Consider the following 19696-nt stretch of genomic DNA (forward strand, 5'->3'; position numbering starts at 1 on the left):
AACAGCCAAGAGCCGGCCTCATAAAGATCAGCTGATCGACGCCGTGGCTTCATTCTAAAGGTGTTCATTAGACAAAACTTGGCCTTCTGATAGCAGATGTTGGGGGGAAAGTAGGATTGGGCATCTTGGATTTCAATATGCCCGATCCCTTTTCCTGTGGAAGTGTGTTACTTTAACTGAATGACCATTTCAATAGAGAATCCCATTAAGTGTTGCACTGGCTCTACTTTGGACTTCAGAATCACAACAGTTCATCATGGCGCTCATCTACAGGTATCAGGGTGAGCCAAGAAAACCTTCTGCGCACCATTGCTCCATCTTCACCAGCCTGAACTGCTGTCGCAAGAAGGGTTTATTGATTCATGCTGCTCCTACCAAATTCGGACCTCCCATCGGCATGGTGCAAAGAAATCTGGATTCATCTGAACAGGGGATGTTTTTCCACTGCTCAGTGATACAATTTTTGTGCTCTTTTGTCCCCTGGAATCTCACTTTTCTATTTTTTTTAGGACTCCCACACACTTGCATTTTTTTAACGCTGCGTTTCTTGTTAACGCGATTGTCAATGGGACTTTCAAATGTTAAAAACGCAACGCAACTTGCGTTTTTGGTGCATTGCGTTACGTTTTTAACATTAGAAAGTCCCATTGACAATCGCATTAACAAAAAACGCAGCGTTAAAAAAAACGCAAGTGTGTGGAAGCCCTTAGCAATGGTGCTGGAACTAGTTGTCTGCTGATATAACCCATTCATTCCAAGGAATAAGGAGTGCATTCAGACATATTAGTTGGAGCATCATTAGTGTTGTATTCACCTGCAGTTTCCTTGACTGTGCACTGGCTGGTTCTCAAAAAGATTCCTGACATCCTCCTCTGACCCCTTTTGTTGATGAGTTGTCTACATCCACCAGATCCCCTTTCACAGGATGTTTTTCCTCATTCACACCATTGCCTCTATACTCTCAACATCGCTGCACAAGAAAACCCCACAAGGTTGGCGGTTTTTGAACTACTGTCACCAGCTAGTATATGACCGATGACCAGGCCTCATTGATGCATTTTCTTGCTGTGAGGCCAGCCGGTGACCCTGCGCACGGCAAGTGACTGTATTGCGTATGACTGCGGAGGCACGCAGGCGTCAAGCTCAGTACATTTTTTTTCGTTTGTATTACCCGTGCTGCCGCTTAGCGATGACGCGGGTGCCCGTAGCCCATATGCATTGTCAATTGCATATGGGCTGCGGGTCACACTCCTCCATTGACATCAATGAATGCTGTCTGCATGGATTCCACGGTAAAACAGAGCATGCTGCAATTTTTCTTCTGCTCGCCGATAACATAATTCATACCCGCGAGTGTGAAGGAAAATTCGAAAGGGCATGCCTTTTAATGCCCGTGTTTTACCGTGGATTGTCCGCTTGGACGTCAATCGCGGAATCCGCAATTCACACCTAGTCACGTGAGACCCCCTAACATGGATTCACACTGAAACATCACATCATTTTCTGCACTCTGAGGTTACGGGTCTAATTTCCCATAAGGGGAAGCTCCATACGAGAAAGAACCAGTGTCTCTAATATAAAGTTGCCACTCAGTTCTCGTCCCTATACAGTTTAGTTAACAAAACAAAAAACGTATAGACCAAAATAGTTACAACAGGAAGAGTTTCCTGTATGCTGGCGGCCTTACAGTTGAAAGCTCACAATAACCCGAGTGCTGTCTCCTACTCTGTCATTACGCATAGGAAGAGCCTTTGTGTGACTGCCAGCGAGTCTTAGATAAATACGTCTTTTCTGTTGCACAATTAAATTCCAACCGCTAACTCGAGAGCAGAATGAAACTGCCGCGTCACATGTGATGATAATAATGACATTTAACCATACATAAATATTAGCGATTTCCATTCTCCGTACAGAAGGGGGTCTTGGATATAATCTATGCAGTTTACATTAACAGCTTCTGGAAAGACAAATCGCTTGATTAATGCATGTAGACAATCATCATGAATAAGTCATTGCTCGCCTCCGACCTGGGAATACAAAACACTTCTTCGATTCCCAAAGCTTCCACTGTTGGGTGCGTCTACTCTACGACAATGCTTTACCCTAGGAAAGGCACATAGTATTTTTAGCACCTGCTGAGTAGAAAGCTTTTATCACCACATTGATTCTGGACCCTTTAAATGAAGATAGTAGAAGTAGAGAATAGATTTCTAGGTAATGGCCTTACATTTTTACATCAATATCTTACCCACTGGGTTTTTGGGGCAAGACAAAGGCTGGCACAAGAGTCTGTTTCTTGTTGGGTCTGTAGCGGGAGCATTTTCCTAATCATCTTCCAGAATTGTTCAAGTGAGCACAGACTAAAAAATTTTCTGTCCTTGCTAAGCAGCCCTGAAAAAAATCTCCAAATCTAAAACCATTGGAACTAATTTACACCAGTTGGTAACATTCCAACCATTACCATGGGCACTAAGTGTGTCCCTCTGATTAGTATAGATATCGTTGCATCTATTCACACCATGAAGGAACTGGTTTATATAAATCCCTTCTCTTGGTCAGCAGCTGATCAAGGGATACAAGAAAGCTATTAATTTCAATAGTCAGCCACAGTCCCCAAAAACCAATCTGGCTGTAAGAGGGTAGCTCAAAGCACCCTTTCCATCAATTCAAGGTGTCCTAATATGGCATTTAAGAAGTTAGCAAAGTGGACATTCCTTATAAAACTCACCATAGAGATTTGATTTTAGTTAGTGGATCTGAGTGATAGGATCCACCCGTTATGTAATGCTTATTAGGCCTGGTAGACCATTAATGCCCATTTACACTAACAGATAATCACTCAAACGACAGTTTGAGTGACAGTTTTGGGCAATCATCTTTGCATAACTCTTAGCTACTTAAGAGTTAATGCAGGCGGAGCCAGACACCGCCGCGATAGCTCGGAGAACAAAGCAGCTGTTTTGTATATGCAAACAGCTGCATTGTTCTCAGAGCTTTCAGCTGGTGTCCCGCTGAGAACTGCCAGCCGGATACCAGCTGAAAGAATACTATCGGCACCGCCAGCTGAGAAAATCAGCATGCAGCACTGATAACAGTCATCAGTGATTTCTAGCCTGCTAGAAATCACAGATAAACGAATCGTGCGTGAACAGTGCACGATGATAGTGCGTTTAGACGCAACGGTTATCGCTCAAAAGATGGCTTTTGACAGAATTTTGAGCGATAATTGTTGTGTCTAAATGCGCCTTTAGTTTAAGAGTTGCCACTGGTGGAAATTGAAGTTGAATTATTCCTCTTTGTTTCTTTTGGTTCCACGGAGATAAGTGGTGTCTGGCTATAAGTGCACAATTAAATTGGCTGATCATACAGGTTTTTTTTTTTGTAACAGAGACAAATGGCTGCCAGTCATATCTGGTAACACTATTCAAGAGGAAAAACAAAATATTCTTGGAAATTAAAGTCCAACCCATCGGACCCTTCTCTCTCACAATAGCAGGGAACCATCAGGCAGGTTAAACAGATGTATCATATTTTGGAATTTCCAACAATTAAGTATCTGACAGCTAGGACTTCTACTGACCCAGTGCCAGCCTTAGGTTACAGATTTTTTCTGGTGCCCCCTTTTTCCGTCATAGGAAAAAAAGATATATATTGCACTGATAGGCAGTCTGCCTGTACTCTGCTTGTGCAAGAAGCAGTAAGATAGCCACACACTCACACCTGAACAGATAGTGAACAAATACTGTATCAGAACCAAGCTCATAAATACAGCACTAGGACCTAGCTCAATATGTAAATACAGTACCAGAACCAACATCATCACATTTGTACAGCACAAACCAACCTCAATATAAAGATACAATAGTAGAACTAAGCAACTGTGTTGTGGGGGTGCTGATAAGCTGACAGTGGCACCTCTGAAAATCAAAGGGGAGGAGGCAGAGCCGGGAGGAGGATTCATGTAGCTCCACAAGACGCTGCTGCATATTATAAGAGGATCATCTGGCTGGGTAGATCTAAGGGAGGTGATAGTTTTACCCTACATCCATGTGCTACCACCTACGGGTTGGTGGCTGGCACCCTGATCACATGTAGCTGAGGCCAACCATGCACTGACCCACCATCAGAGCTCTTTGGCTGCATCTTTCTTCACTACCCCATTCAAAACTTGAACACTTGTCCGAACATGGGAGTTGGGGGGAAGAATAGCTGTTGGCTGAATGAATCAACTGTTGGACCAACAGTTATTGAAGGTGTATGGACACCTTTAGACTTTAATAGACGTGTTGATAAGTTGCAGGAGAAATGCATTAACTTCCTTTTCATGTAACTCCCTAACATTTAAAGGGGTTGTCCAGTTGTAAACTACTCTGCAGGATAGGTTATCAGTAGTTGATAAGTGGATGTCAGCTGTTTACTGTGCCGGTGTGCTCATGTATGCAGCAGACTTCTGCGGGAAACAGAGCTCAGTTCTTACTTGAGTGGCCAGGCTTGATATTACAGGACATTCCCTTCAATGGCAACCTGGCCTGCAATACCGAGCCTGGCCACTGCAGTGGAAACGAAGCTGTCAGCTTCCTGTAGAAATCCAGCAAACATCTGATTGGCAAGGGTCCTGGGCGGCAGACCCCCATTGATTTACTATGGAGAGCCTGTTCTGTGGATATGTCATCAATAGTTTACAATTGGACAACCCCTTTAAACCTGTATCCAATATTTTTGTGAATTTGAGTAATTCCATGTTATATAGCTATCACCTGAATTGCTCCTTTCGGAGCTTTCAGTAATAGAGCAGGGCAGTTATGGGGAGTACAAATTTCCTGCAGCTACCTTCTTGGTGCCATCAGCAGAAAACAGGAGCTGTTTATAGCAGCCTGTACCTTCTGTATGGTGTAGGTGTTGTAATAAATATTGCAAAAGGTTCTTCTAATCAATATCTAATCACTTCCCGGTAATAGAAACATATCAAGAAACTGCTGATCTTGCGATTCCCAAACAATTATTTCAATGTGGCTCCAAGGTAGATGGAGTCCTCCATTTCTACAAAGCTGCTTTTTGCAACTACTAGCACATTTTTTCAGTCTGATTGAGTACAAAACTATTGCTCTATGTAATCTGCCAAGGCAACAAAATAATAAGTACAGCTAGGGCATAAATAAACAGGTACTGCCCCTCAGACACAATACTATAAAACAATGCTTGCACAAGCAAACATCACACAATGCAAAATCTAAGTACTGCAGACAGAGACGACTGAGAGAACGGAGCTGCTCGGACTATATGACAAGCTGCATTAAAAATAACGTAAATCAAGACTTTTAACTCCTAGCGGTCATACGCCACCTCAGCTGCATTGCAAGCCCCTATGACATCAAACCAATACTCAATACAATCAACAAATGAACAAATCTATCACCGGATAGCGGAGTCTCTCTCCCGTAAACTGAGGGATTGCAGAGCCTGTGAGCGTACTTCCCACTGTCCGCAGTCAGAACCCACTCGCAATCTCTAATTAAGTCGCTTTTGCACACTACAAACCTCATCATTATGGAAAAAAGCAAAAAATAACATGGAAGGAGTACGAGTGCCAAAGGCAGAGAAGAAGAAGATGAAAAACAACATGTGAAACCTCAAATCATCATATAGATAAACGTATTACACATGTTACATTCCTTGTGTTACTTTATTCAGTTGTACATCATAATAAGAAGTCAATTTCGGCTCATGATGACTTCATTCTTCATGTCTATCTATGAAATGTAGTATAGCAATATATATATATAAATAAGATAGTACAGTATAGTAAAGAGCTAATATAGTATATACACAAAAATACACATATATACCTGTTAGTTGGTATTTTTAAAGGGTTTGTATCAGGACCACAAGTAATCCCCCTATCTGGATAGGGGGTAACTTGTTGATCAGTGGGGGGGCCTACAGTGTAGACCCTTGCCAATCTCGAGAACAGGGGTCCCGTTTCCTCCTCTGCCTGACACTACGGGGGTCGCTTCTCCACCCACAGTGGCATCAGAACAAATGGAGCACTGGCTGACCACACGCTGACGTTGACCCATTCATTTTAAAGGGGCTGCCGGAAATGTCGCTCAGCTATATCCACAGTCCCATTGAAAGTAAACGGAGCGCTAGTGCGCTTGCATGACCAGCGCTCGATTCAGTCTCCTCCTCACTGCTGGGGGTGCAGTATGCCTGCAGTGAGAAAAAGGACGGGAAACACGGGACCCCCATTCTCAGGATCGGTAGGGGTCTTAGCGGTGAGACCCTCACAAAGCAGCAAGTTATCTTCTATCCTTTGGAAAGGGGATAACTCGTGATTCTGGTACAATCCCAATAAACTGATTTAAACTCCTGATAACAAATATAGCACTATAGTTATTTATGCATAATTTTCCATATACAATGTAACAAAAAATCTTAAACATAAACAATATATATAAATAATAAACATTCTACATATAATAAACACAATGTAACGTGGTTAGGGAAGGGTCAGATCTCTACAGAACACTCAGTGTTTGTTACATTGTCTCTTCGGGTTAATTGATTCTCTCTCTTTCAGTCCACTGATAACAGTTTAGTGATTAGGCAGGACAGGCTTATAATACAGCACAGAGTTCTGCCTTGTCATGAGAGGTTGCAGTACAAATGAAATGCCCCCAGGCTTGCTGGTTTCTAGACAATGGGCATCCCTTGAGTGTCTCTCTGTGACCCTGTAGCAGTCCCATGGTAATAATGCATGCATTGTCCTAAGCAGCATCATCCATCATGTAAAATTTAACTACAGCAATCAACAAGCAGCATATGCAATCAATAGATGCAGAATTTCCACATGCAATGTACTTGCTTGGTGTGTGCACATAGTAATAGGATATTGCCCCTGCTGCATATGCAAAAAAAAAAAAAATATGGGACCCTACCTCTTTGTTGTTGCAGGTCCTCTATAGAGACTCACAAGCTCCCCTTTCTTGCAGCTTACACATGGGGTGCAGTCCAGGGTTGGGGTTAGGAGGTGCACTCAGCAGTACACTACACATACAACAGTGAATGCACCACGCCTCTATATCCAGCACTGGTTTATTATCCCCTCAATAGCTGTCTGTCTCCACTACACAAAGCCACACCAGCCTCTCCTCCCTCCTCAGCTGCTGCATGGAGAGACAGATCTGCCTGTCACACCAGTGACTGCAATACAATCCCTGCCTGCCTGTATGTCACAGCTCAGGGATGCCCCTAGTCCTGCTAGGCTCAGCCTCCTCCCCTCCCAGATAGAGAACCCCACATCATTGATCCTCCTAGTTATCACTGCTGCAGAATCTATATATTATACAAGCCAGAGATGGAAATCACCACTGCAATAGCCAAATAGCCAAGTGCTTAGGCAATGCAGAGCAATAGGATTTGCAATTTGCAGTCTGGACAGGATGGTGAAAGCAGGGGACGTATGAAAGCACAATGAAGTGTGAATCATGCCGTTGCAATTAAAAGGAAATTTTTAAAAAATGATGTTTTAATCGTGCCCCTTCCTCCTTACAAGGTTATGGTATGATACGTGCCCATAGAGAGCAATAGGAATATCTAGGCTATTGAGGAATCTATAAATATGGAAAGTACACAGAAATAATACATAGAAGTCCATTAGATTCGGGGACTTCATGTGCACTTTTACTGTAGTAATATAAAATAAATCGTGGCGTCAGTGTCCAGTTTAGATAAAGGGGTTGTCCAGTTATAACTGATTGATGGCCTATCCACAAGATGCATCATCAATGGTAGCTTGGTGGTGGTACATCACTAGAGCCCCCTGCTATTCAGTTGTTCTCTAGCCCAGTGCGCTCATGCACAGAGCTGATTTCTGCAGGAAGCAGACAGCTTCGTTCACACTGCAGTGATCAGACTTGGTACTGCAGGCAGTGTTAATACTGAAGTGAATGGGAACTTGGCCTGCAATACTAAGACAGGCCACTGCAGTGAGAACAGAGCTGTATGCTTCCTGCAGAAATAACAAGTACGCTGGCCTACCAAACAGCTGCATAGTAGAGATCTCTAGCAACATACCCCAACTAATCTACTATTGATGACGTGTCCTATGGCTAGGCCAACAATAGTTTACAACGCTGCAAAAAAGAGCAGATAGCACTTGAAAATCGTGGCGTTAGAAAACATTGCGTTTGAGCGCAAGTCTCTGAGGCCCCACTGAAATCAATGGGAGTGTTATATCGCAATTACTGCGGCGTTCAAAATGCTGTGGTAATTGTGGAAAAAAAGCGCATTTGTGAGAGTGGCCTTTGGCTAACTTCACACAGGCGCGCACACTATTGGGGTGTGAATGAAGGTCTGATATCTCACTCGCCAGCATGCGAATTTCCCGCGGATGCAAGGAGTTTTTATATCAAAACCGCCTTGCATCACTTCGGGGAAGTAGCGATCCTTCATCGCAGCTGTGGATTGCAGAGTTTCTCCCATTGTCTTCAATAGAAAAACCTTGCATTGCACTGTGTGCACCAAGGAAGAGGTACGTCGCTGCCGCTGGCAATGGGTAATACGATGCAAGGGCGCGCCAAAAGATAGGATGGGCAGCGATTTGTTTCCCGCATTCCACAATTTTATCGTCCATGTGAAAACGGCCTGAGGGTATGTTAACACACAGCATATTTACTGCAGGCTTTCCACAGAAAAAAAAACATGCAGTAAATCCGCGACAAATCCACAGTGGGCCAATCCACACCTAAATGGTACAGAAAGTGCTGTGTAACCTTTGTTACGGATCTGTCGTGGGTTTTAGAAATTGCATTTCAAGGGTTAAAAGCTGCAGCATAAATAGACATGCTGCGGATTTAGAATCTGCAAGATTTTTCAAAAACGCTGCAGACTCCGTGCAGATATTTTGCACTCCATGTGAGGGAGATTTCTGCAGTCTCCACATGACTTGTACCGCACAATTTCCACAGAAAATCCACTGTGTGTGAAGGTACCCAAAGGCTACACACAGGTGAGCACGAGAAACCTGGTCCAATATTGCGTTCGCAAATGTGCGTTTTCATACCGATGTAAGGTGCTTTTTGGCAAAAACGCCTCCCATTACTTCTGTGAAGTAGCGATCCTTCTGCATTGCTTTCAGCTGCGTTGGAGGATCAGCAAGTGTTTCCCACTGTTTTCAATGGTAAACCTCCCATCGCACTCGTGTGCACCTCACACAGCGTGCACTGTGTTTTACTGTCCCATTGAAAACAATGGGCGATGCGTTCTGAGGAATGCGAAAACATAGGACATGCCACGTTTTTTTCCTGCACCACATTGCTCATGTACTCAGCCGTGTGAAACCTAAGGGTATGTTCACACGTAAATGATTTGCTGCGGAATTTTGTGTGAATCTGCAGCATATTTCACACTTTCAGGGCTTAAACAGACAAATACGTTACGCTGCGCAGGAAAATCCCATGCGCATAATGTGGTGAACAGAACATGCTGATTTCAATGGGTTTATTCTCCGTTTATTCTTTTTTTTTACATGGACCGAAAATGAGTTTATGGGGACGAACAATTTCTAGTATGACTGTTCATCCCCACAGGCTGGCTGCACATCTGCCTGCTTTTATGCTCACTTAAAACCTAAAATCAGCTGATGAATGAACGGTCACTCGTTAGTCAGCTGATTACTGACCTTTTTACATGGCCCAATTGTCAGGCAAATGAATGTCTAAAGGAATGGTCATGCAAAAGACTTTTTAAACAGCGCCTTAAAGGGGTGTTCTGGGACCTACAGTATTCAAGACAACTCCATTCTATTTTACATTCCTTGTCAACAGTTCAGTGTCCTTAGGATAAGCCCTATTTCCTTGAGCCAGCCTGCTGACTAACTATAGTTTAACCCTCTGGTTTGCACTCCTAGTGCTCTTTACAAGGCCGCCCTCACTTACAGTTTGATGCACGGGACTTGCAGCTTCTACTGACCCCAAGCCTTCTGGTAGCGTTGTCTAGGGGTCGGGTGTACTACTATCTTCTCCTCTCTACTGACGTTTGGCGATCCTGCTCCTCTCCAAGTCTGGGCAGCGCCATCCACAGCCTTCTTAGGTCAGTCCTGTGTCACCTCAGAGCTGCTCTTTCTCATCAGCACCTTCTCCTCACAGCCAGCAGCCTATCTTTTCTCTGTCCAGCAACTGCACACCCCATTATGCAACAAAAAATTGAACTTTTTATATGAGGGCATTCATTAATTACAATCAGCCCAGTGAGCATGCTCAGTTTGGCACATGCTCAGTTTTGGCATGTTTCTGTGGCAACCTTAACTCTTAAGGGTGAGTTTCCATCTACTTCCACTTGCAGAAAAGTTGGCAAAAGACAACATGAGGGATTGAAGTGGGGAGGAACCGGAAGTTACCGTGCCTGGAAGTCATGACTGCGAACAATGTAGGTGCATGGCAGTGAATTTAGGGGAGCAAGGAAAAGACTATTAATGTATCTAGGGGACTTTGTGGTTGAGTGATGGGGACACCTCTTTAAAAATTAATTTTGATATCAGAAAACTCCTTTAAAACGTGCCTGAAACACCATTAATTAAAGGGGTTGTCTTATTATGTCTGATTGCTGCAGGTCCAGCTTCTGAAACCTCCGTGATCAGTGAAATCTGGCTGAATGTAAAAATATGGCAACGCTGAGATTTTTTTAGTAGCTCTCTGTTCTGGTTAATAGAGAGGGTCCTGAGCAGGGAACCCCATTTAAGATGTCCATATACCCGAATTAGAACGTGTGACATGGACTTATTTCCTTTATTCAACTTCTTTATATGTGCAACCCAAATGCTATAGAGCTAAAGCTATATGTACATGGAGGACCTGTGCCCTCAATGGTGAAAAGTATTCTCATGAGGGTGAAGATGCATGGCGCCAGATGTTCAACAGGTGATGACCTCACGAGAGAGGCTTAACCTGTATCCATACCTCATTCCTATTGCATAGAGGCTGGCAGGGCAACATGTGTTTCCAGGTCACACAATACTAATTCATTACCAGTCTGTACTGGAAAGTAACTTGGAGGTTTCTTACTGTTGTCCCATCATCTTCATTCTCCTTCTTCTACACTCCTGCTCCATGCCTTGGCTGATAGGTAATGTGGGAGGCCTATGTCATCCCAAAGGGCTGATCAAACCTCATAAGTCTTGGTATAAGCGAGGAAAAACATTTTCCACCATTAATTAAAAGCCAATAGGTGGTCTTCAGTGGTGGCCTAAAGGCCAATTGTCTGCTTGTTTAATGATTGCTGATTGACAAATTGCATGTTGATGAGCACACATTACTGTCCAAATGGCGGGAGATCAATAGTATGGGAGCGAAAAATCATTATGATTGTTTGTCCCTTTACAAATGACATTTGTCAGCAGCATGGAGGGATGCGCTGCTGATGAGCAAGTGGTTTAAGCCCGGCATAACAGATCCAATGAGCTGATGATCAAGTGTTTGCTCGTTCATCGACTGATCCTGGGGATATTCAGAGAGGCTGGTGATTGAGAAATGAAATGCTCATACCTGATGATCAGCCTGTTTAAAATGGCCTTAAAGCGACTCTCCTTTTGTTTTCTCGGAACCAGAATGTACAGTTATATTACCGGCCATTGGTCTTATGTGCCAATGCCCCACTTATCCACTGGTCCTGGGTCCCATTTTCTGTTGTCCAAGAAGCATTGGTAGTGTTAAACTACCAATGTGTTATATCTGCTCTTTGGTTGGCCAATGCTACTTACATTATCAGTGCTGGCCAATCAGAGAGCAGTGCACAGTGTGCATTAGCTACATAGAAACTTGCAGTGGCCACCTTGGCCAGCTGAAAACAGAATCACTGAACAGCACATCAAAGTAACATCAGCAGAGAGGAATGCCACCAGCTAATATACTCTTCCCGCTTTGGTCCTGAAACAGGGAGGTCACTTTAATATTGAGATCTACTGGACCACCTTGCTTTAAGGTCTATTCTTCTCAAACAGCATCTACTATTTGGCCCAACTAGTCATAATAGCAGTGGTCTCTTCATTGTGCCAATCAATGAATCCAGCTCAGAGACCCACTAATTGAACACTGATGACCTACCTGAAGATAAACACTTGAATACACATTCGATCTAAGTGAATTGGCCTATGACCTAATTCGTATGGGGTCTAGAGATAGTCCTCTGAATGCATTTATTGGGGAAAAGATGAATTCGGCAGGAGTCTAGAAGTGCCTAAAGGTTCTTTTACACTGTGGGAGGTTTTGCCAGAAACAAGTGTTGGTCAACGTTTTTTTGCAATTCAATCGGTTCTCATCAGCTTCATTTATTTGGAGCAATCAGCATTACTGTATGTGCCCGAACGATTGATAGTGCGCTCTTGGGGCACATACAGCTCCACTGTTGTCGACAGAACATCACGGTTTACTTAGAGTGATGTGCTACCAACAACTGATGATTTTTGGTGCCACATAAGAGATGGAATCACCCAACAAACTATTGCCAATGTCTTCACACGGAGCAATGAATACATAATTGGACAAACATTTGTTCCTAATTACCTTCTTTGAAAAAGGCCCTTTATTTCCTCTCCACAGTGAAGTAAACAAACACGTTTGGCCGGTCCAAGTGTATTGATATATGGGTTCAAAAGAGTGGAAATTGGAAAGAATTGGTAAGATATCTTTGGCCAATTGCTGTCCCATGTGATTGATGGCTTTATGCATGGTCTAGGACGGCTCTGCTCACCTTTGGTTCCATGTGTAGAAAGGTCATTGTGCACATCAGGGGTGCAGTCTACAAGTCTTGGTTTAAATGCCAGGCATTGTGGAATTTGGACACAATCGTGCCCTAGTCTCTACCCCACTCAAGTCCATTGAGATGATGTGCACTACACCGACCATCTGAAATAATGTATCACAACCTCTTGTGGTTTGTTATTTGGGACCATTTTGATTAAGGGCCCTTTTACATGGCCCGATCATTGTTCAAATTCTTACTTACTTACGATGATTGGGCCGTGTAAATGCCCGCGGCGACTGAACGATGAACAAAATTACTCGTTTTTCACTTTATGCAGGCATAAGAGAAAAAAAGAAAAGAAAATCAGATGACGATTGACTTGTGTAAACTGGCCATTGTTCATCTGTGGACGATGGCATGTTTACTGCGAATGGAGGCAAGTGGGATGGCAGCCCGCCTCCCTTTAATGAGCATTCCACAAGAGCAATTATCGCTGGGACGGCTGTTGGGCGTTTCAGCATGTAAAAGGGCCCTAAATCTTGAAGGGCTGGCTATCATGAAATCGGAAGGGCTGACTATCATGAAGTACACAGCCCTGATACAGTGCAGATATTCCAGACGATCTATAATTTAGGTGACAGTGTATTCTATCAGTATAATTCTGCACACTGACTCAGCAACCTCAGTCACTTAATCATTTATAAGACTCATCGCAGAGCTGCTACTTGGCGAATATGTCCAGGTTCCTGATATCATATATTTTATTCAGTGCGGTATATTTAATTACTTAGGATTTCTGAGGATAGATCTTGGTCCTTCTATTTTCCTTAAAGAAATACTACAGTAAGGAGAGATACAGTCCTAGTGGTGACTGCGGGGATTGTAATTTAGGGTTCCTTTACACGGGCGTATTTGCACAGGCAATACGCGGAGAATAGAACCCATCGATTTCAATGGGCTTGGTCACATTTTCTTTTTTCGTGAACACATTTCACGCACGAGAAAAAAAACACAGCATGCTCGGCTTTTGTGCACATTTGCACACCAAATGTCGCCATAGAAATCTATGGGGTGGGGTTGTCCAAATGCACATGCAATGGGATGTGCCATATGCCGTGCAAGTGCGCAAGAAAAAGAATACATCTGGAACTAATTAGGCTAAATAGCCATTTAAATCGGGGCAAAGTTGTGGCCCGAGTGCAAAAAACCATGACCTGTGAGTGCAAAAAGTGCAGGAATATACGCAGATATGTGCGCAAAAAAGCCTCATTCATGGTACATACATGGTGCACTGAGATGCACCAAAATGCACAAAAGCCCGTTTTAATCTGTGTGAAGGGCGGCTTCACACAGATGTTTACACAGTGAATAAAACTATAGATTTCAATAGGTTTGTTGACGTGGCCGTATTTTGCGTGCACATTTTCGGCCATGCAAGAAAAGATAGAGCATGCGCTTTCTGCACATTTGCGCATCAAAGGTCCCCATAGAAGTTAATGGGGGTGCGCAAGGAGGTGCTTGAAATACTGCGTAATTGCACTGGAATTAATTAGCCATTTCAATCAGTGCTGTGAAGCCGCGCTAAGAGGATTGCGTCATCAGACAATGCCTATTGCTTAAAGGGGGTTTCCAAAATTAAGAAAAATTGTTAAGACAGAGAAAAATGATATAAGCCACACTCACCACCAAGGATATTACTGGGGTCTTAGGCTCAATGTCCACATGCAGATTTTATTTATAAAATCCGCGTGTGGCCACCGCACGGGACACCCGTGCGCCTTGCTGCCCATAGGGATGCATTAGCAACCGTAGGGCAGCTAAAAGCATGCAGGTAGGATTTCTTCCCGGATCGCACGCACGGGAAGAAATCGCAGCATGCTCCATTTTGCGGCACAGCCACAGCTGTTTTTGTGCTGTGACCCGCATTCGCGGGAGAGCACATCCGCCGGCCAGAAGAAAAAAGATCCGGCCTGCACTGAGGAGAGCCCCTCAGCGTCCAGAGTGGTAAGTATACTGCATTTTCCCTCTCCATGGCTGCAGCACACTCGGATTTCACTGTGGGATTCAGCAGTGGTATCCGTGCGTGCAAGTGGACATGAGACATAAAGGCTGGGTTCTCACGGGGCGGATTCTCGGCGGAAATCTCACGGTTTGGCCGCAGCGAAAAACCGCAAGATTTCCGCCTGGAGAACCGCTGCTTCAAAACCCGCGGCGGTTTTGAAGCGGCCCGGCCGCTTGCTCTTCCGCTGCAGCCGGCGCTCCCATAGAGGAGCGCGGCCGCAGCGTGAAAAAAAAAAATGGAAATGCCGCGGTCGGCAAAACTCATCCACATGGCTGGCTAATCCCAGGATTAGCGGCCACATGCGGATTTGCCGCGGTGAAATTCCACACGGAATTTCCGCAGCAAATCCGCCCCGTGTGAACCCAGCCTAAAGGATAAGGGGCACAAGCTCCAGGGAATATGTTGCAACTCCCCTCCCTTTATAATAGTGATTCGGAGAAATGGTGCTCCAAGTGTTTAATTAAGAGGCACCTGGTGAGTTTGGGGTAAGAGAAGGTGATTTCCCCAGCAATCAGCTAGAGGCTCCTCGGTGGGAGAGAGAAACCCAGACAGTCTGCGACAGACGTGGAGCCTGTGTTGGTAAATGGACTGTGCTTATGTGATGTTTTGGGAATTAGTCGGCTTCACACGGATGTATTTGTGCACTCAATCCGCAGTAAATAGGACCCATTGATTTCAGGGGGTTTGTTCACATGCACGTATTTTGTGTGTGCATTTTGGACGTACAGAAAAATAGAACAGGCTCTATTTTCCTGCACATTTGCACATCAAAGGTTTCCATGTAAGTCAATACGGGGTGCGCAAATGCACACAGAGATGCGTGAAACACTGTGGAATTGCGCTGGAAAAACAGCACATCTGGAACTAACTAGCCATTTCAATCTGCGCATTTTTTGCCGTGCACAAATGAATATGCCTCGCAGGCAGAATAAAATACAGTAAGCACGCCAAGACTCATGTAAAAAAGCCTCGTTCATAGGCGCGCCCAATTCTGTATATGTCTGTGTGAATCCGGCCCAAGGTCTGTTTAGAGAGGGGCGTTGATGAGAGGTCAGGCGACTAGGATTTACTTTTGTCTGTATCGGTGTAGTTGGCAGCTGAAATACTGAGACCAGCTACTAAGTGCAATAAGACTGGCAGCAGCCAGATTCTAAAGAAGCCCACTGGTCAAGTGTCTTCATAAGAGTGGCGTCAACCCATCTTGGGTGAAGAAGATGGCGATCCTGTAAAATGCTTAACCCCTATTGTCACAATACATGTATAGTTACCATATAACATTGTTTCCTCTATCACAAAAGTAAATATTACCACCATCCATAAATATTGTTTACATGCTATTATTTCATAAAACACACTATACACGGCCAAAATAATACTGTCATACCATTACCACTACTACTGCGTAGTGACTGGTTAATAAAACGCACTATAAAAAGACCAATATTACCAATACACTATAGAAGGGCCAAATAATACCGCCACACCACTACATACTGACTGTTATTGTATACAAAATACTGTACAAAGATTAATACTACCACCATACAGTGCCATATAGCAGGCGCCCTGCAGATTGTATAACTGATTACACAACCGTATCCAGTGAGTGACGTCAATTCCGACTGGAGTTGTTCAATTTTCCTATCGAGTGCAGAGCGCCATCATGACTTCTTCCAGCCATGACGTCTTTCTGCAAGTTTGCTTCACAGACATCTTTGGCTCCTCCGTTCTTCCAGCATCCCAAAAACTTTTGCCAACCTCTTCATCCTATTGCTATTCCTAATTATGTGTCTGTTATTGCCCTATGTGCCCCCAATACTGTACCAGCGGTGTGATATGGTGCTCCCACATACTGTACTTCAGAACTAAGGCTGGAGTCACACGAGTCATATTCTCGGCGGAAATTTTGCGGTTTTCCGCAGCGAACAACAGTGAGATTTCCACCGGGAAAGTGCAGCTTCAAAACCCACAGCACGTAGCCGGGGGTTTTCGAGCGACTTCGCCGCATGCTTTTTTGTTGCGACTGGTTCTCTCATAGAGGAGAGCGCGCCTGCAGGAGAAAATTTTTTTTTAACATGCTGCGTCCCGGGAATCCGTGCCACAGCGCCGACTTCTGCCGGCTTTGACGCCATGGATTCGCCACCCTGTGTGGACGAGATTTTTGACAAATCTCGTGCAAATGGCTGGCTAATCCCGGGATTAGTGGCCGCAGGTGGATTTGCCGCAGGGAAATTCCATGGCAAATCCGCCCTCTGTGAACCCAGCCTAAGGGCTCTTTCCCACAAGCGTATATCGGCCGGCCATTTTCACGGAGCCCATGGCAGTGGTGGGAGGGAGTTTAGCAGCGTTGCTGCTAAACTCCCTCCCTCTGCTCTCCTCCCCCCGTGCAGGTTCACCTCTGCTCTCCTCCCTGCTCGTTCTTTGCAATGGGAGGGGCGGAGCTAAGCACCATCCCATCCCGTCTCCTCCCATTGCTGGCTACGAACAAGGGGCGGGATGTGGGTGGAGCTAAGCTCCTGCCCTCTCCCCGCCCCCTGTCCATAGTCAGCAATGGGAGGAGGCGGGACAGGACGGTGCTTAGCTCCGTTCTCGTCCCGCCCCTCTCATTGCAAAGAACGATCGGGGAGGAGAGCAGGCCTAAGATAGTGAGGGAGGTGTGACAGCATGGTGACCTCGGCTCATATGCGCCGAAACCCATGCTGTGTGAACTGGCGCACAAACGTTATATTTGTGCGCCCGTTCACGAGTTTCTATGTCCCAGATGATAGAGTATATCGGCCGGCCATGAAAACACCCGCCGATACATGCTCATGGGAAAGAACCCTTACAGTGTTTTAACTATAATTATATAATTATTTATAATTACCCAAAAATTGTGTCAGGCATTATTAGTACACCACACAGTAAGGCTGCATTCACACAAACGTATATCGGCTCGGTTTCTCATCTGCAGGGGGGGGGGGGGGGGGGGATGGAAGAGCCAGGAGCAGGCACTGAGCTCCCGCCCCCTCTGCCCCCTCTCCGCCCCTCTGCACTATTTGCAATGGGGAGAGGCGGGATAGGGGCAGGGCTAATTCTCAGCACTTAGCCCCGCCCCAGTCCCGCCTTTTTTCGTTGCAAATAGTGCAGAGGGGTGGGGAGGAGGCAGAGAGGGGGCGGGAGCTCAGTTCCTGCTCCTGGCTCTTCCATCCTCCCCCCCCCCCCCCCTGCAGATGAGGAAAACGTATATCGGCTCGGCGTGAAAACCGAGCCGATATACGTTCGTGTGAATGCAGCCTCAAAAGTGTGACCGTTAGAAACCCGAACAGTAATGATGCTCGTTTTAAGTGCCTCCTCAAGCAGGTATAGTACATTAGTAGTCTAAGAAAATCATTACCCGCTCTCAGACTTAAGGCACGAGCTGGGTGATGTACTCTACCATCTGATGCATTGGATTCCAATGCATCAGAACACACAACCGTATTCCCGTGGTGTAAAAGCGTCCAGCCAGCCAATATAACGCCGAGCGCTTTTATGCCAAACAGGAAAGATAGTCCTGGAACTATCTTTCCCCGCCGGAATACGGCCGCTGCCATAGACTCCTATGGGAGTCGATGACAGCTGCCGGAGAGGAGAAGTGGGAGGAATTTTAGCAGTGTGACGGCTAAACTCCCTCCCCCTTCTTTCCTCTCTGCCCCTTGCCGGCTGTTTGCAATGGGAGGGGGTGAGATGGGGATAAGCCCCACCCCTTCCATTGAGGGCTGCTAACAAGGGGCAGAGAGGGGGCGAGAGCTTAGCGGACTAGCTGTCGCCACATTCTACCTCTTCCCCTTGCTGAGAGTTGGGAAGGGGGAGACAGCTTAGCAGAGCTAAACTGTCTCCCCTCCGCCCAACGGCATTACGGGCTCGGCGCATATGCGCCGGGCCAGGGCCAACTGAAATTTTTAAAAACCCTGATGTCCGTATGAAAAAGTTCTTACTGATACAACATACAAAGGCAGGTGTAGAACTTGTCAGCATGCAGAAAGACAAACTGCAACATAGAGGAGCTTTGCACAGCTGAAAAATACAGATGAACAATCACTCACACACCAAGCACATATTGGGGGTACTGACTACTTAGTATTATACCTGCACATAGGCTGCCAGACCAACTGATACATGTGTGCCATGCAGGCTTATAACCTATTAATGACGCCACATATGATTCAGCCCAACAGGTTGCCCTGCACCTCAAAAGTGAACCACACTGGTACCGCCACCCCAGGCTTCCCAGAATTTAAAGCCAGACTGCTTTCTGGAAAATAGTGAAAAATACAAATAAATAGAAGGTATTGGTTAATATTCTGGCCAAAATACGGAAGCCCTTAAGCCCACGTCAAAGGGTCTTGTCCTCTTGCTGGTCCCTACAATGCATTAGTAGTCTAAAGACCCATTTATACTCAACGATCATCGCTCAAGTCTCTCAAAAGACATCTTTTGAGCGATAATCGTTGTATGCATTTACACGGCAAGATGGACGCTCAAAATTTGCTCAAACGGCAGTTTGAGTGACAGTCTTGAGTGTTCACTTTGCAGAAGTGTGTAAATGAAGGCTCACACTGTATGCAGAAGACAAGCGGGACTGCTATCTTCTGCATACAGCTGTTGTCTTCTCCGAGTGCTCAGTTGGTATACAGCTGAGTGCTCTGAAAGGGGTATGCATAACAGAACAAGAGCGCTATCTTCTGTATACAGCTGTTGTGTTCACAGAGCGCTCAGCTGGTATGCAGCTGAGCGCTCCAAGTGGGGTATGCAGAGCACAGCTAGAGCACTGTCTTCTGCATACTCCTGCTGTCTTCACAGGGCGCTCAGCGGGGTATACAGAAGACAGCTGGAGTGCTGTCGTCTGCATACTCCTGCTGTGTTCTCCAA

At 45.2% G+C, this 19696-nt stretch overlaps 1 protein-coding gene across 1 annotated transcript in view; it reads right to left on the bottom strand.

The window, feature by feature from the left end:
* The window catches only part of FRMD4B (FERM domain containing 4B), a 234507-nt gene extending 227393 nt beyond the window's left edge, over nucleotides 1-7114 (bottom strand). The window contains exon 1 of the mRNA XM_066596677.1: nucleotides 6939-7114. The gene's annotated coding sequence lies outside the window, so the exon portion shown is untranslated. The remainder of the gene's footprint in view (nucleotides 1-6938) is intronic.
* Between the last annotated feature and the right edge of the window lie 12582 nt (nucleotides 7115-19696).

This window comes from Eleutherodactylus coqui, chromosome 3 (genome assembly GCF_035609145.1).
Source record: "Eleutherodactylus coqui strain aEleCoq1 chromosome 3, aEleCoq1.hap1, whole genome shotgun sequence".
In the NCBI taxonomy this organism is placed as follows: domain Eukaryota; kingdom Metazoa; phylum Chordata; class Amphibia; order Anura; family Eleutherodactylidae; genus Eleutherodactylus; species Eleutherodactylus coqui.